This window comes from Oncorhynchus masou, chromosome 7 (genome assembly GCF_036934945.1).
Source record: "Oncorhynchus masou masou isolate Uvic2021 chromosome 7, UVic_Omas_1.1, whole genome shotgun sequence".
Classification (NCBI taxonomy): Eukaryota; Metazoa; Chordata; class Actinopteri; order Salmoniformes; family Salmonidae; genus Oncorhynchus; species Oncorhynchus masou.
Genome location: NC_088218.1, coordinates 14,451,107 through 14,452,160, shown reverse-complemented (window position 1 = coordinate 14,452,160; position 1,054 = coordinate 14,451,107).

The window sequence follows — 1,054 nt, the reverse complement described above, 5'->3', positions numbered from 1 at the left end:
TCAAAATGGCGATGACTGCGCGCGCACCGTTGACACAAGGTCTTCAACGTGGCTGTGGTTTTCCCCTTGGCCACTAGGTGGTATACGAAGACTTTCACAAGCTCAGGGATGTCGGGAAGTTTTTGCATGGCACGGTGGCATGCTGATGCTGATGTTGGTGTCCACTTTGTTCAACATGTTCACTCACACATGTTCAAGGTCAATGTCATGGGAAGATTCAGTGTGCTGCCCCTGACACTTTACTATCTAAATTATTGATATTCGTAACAGCAGCATGTTGGTTCCCTTCCCAAGGTGGGAACACTATGCCAATAGGAGTATTACTCCACTTGGCAGTGGTACTGGTAGGCTCACTATGCTTATTGCTTATATAATCATTAATGCCATTTAGGCCTGGGGCAGATTTCATACTCAGTCACTCTGTCTATGGTCCAAAGTTTATGCACACACACACACACATGCATCCTATGGGGGTAAAGTGGAGGGAAGGGGTTCATGTGGTGATAAAAGGGATGGTTGGTCTCTTTGTGCCAGATGTCTGAGACTGGTCATGTGACAACGATGGCTGAGACTGGTCATGTGACAACGATGGCTGAGACTGGTCATGTGACAACGATGGCTGAGACTGGTCATGTGACAACGATGGCTGAGACTGGTCATGTGACAACGATGGCATTCAGGGACCTCCACACAACTAAATGGCCCTGTAGCCACATTTTTGCCCATTGTGATGACAAAAGACGCCAGACAGACACAGATGCCTGGCAGTATAATACGCTATTCCCTATGTATTGTATAATTTCTAAAAACGACAGGTAGCTGATTGTAAAATAAAACCCCTATTCCCTGCATAGTTGAACTGAGCCCACATAAACTGGTTATAAGCTGACATAAGCTGTCATTCCTGTTTATGACAGCTGGTATTCTATCCTCATTGCAGATGAATGATCTTAAGTCAGTTTTGTGTTCCCCCTTAATGGTTATTAAGGTGATGGTAAACTGGTTCTAGATCTATGCCAAAGGTCCATTTCTACCTGGACAAGCTCAGTGACAA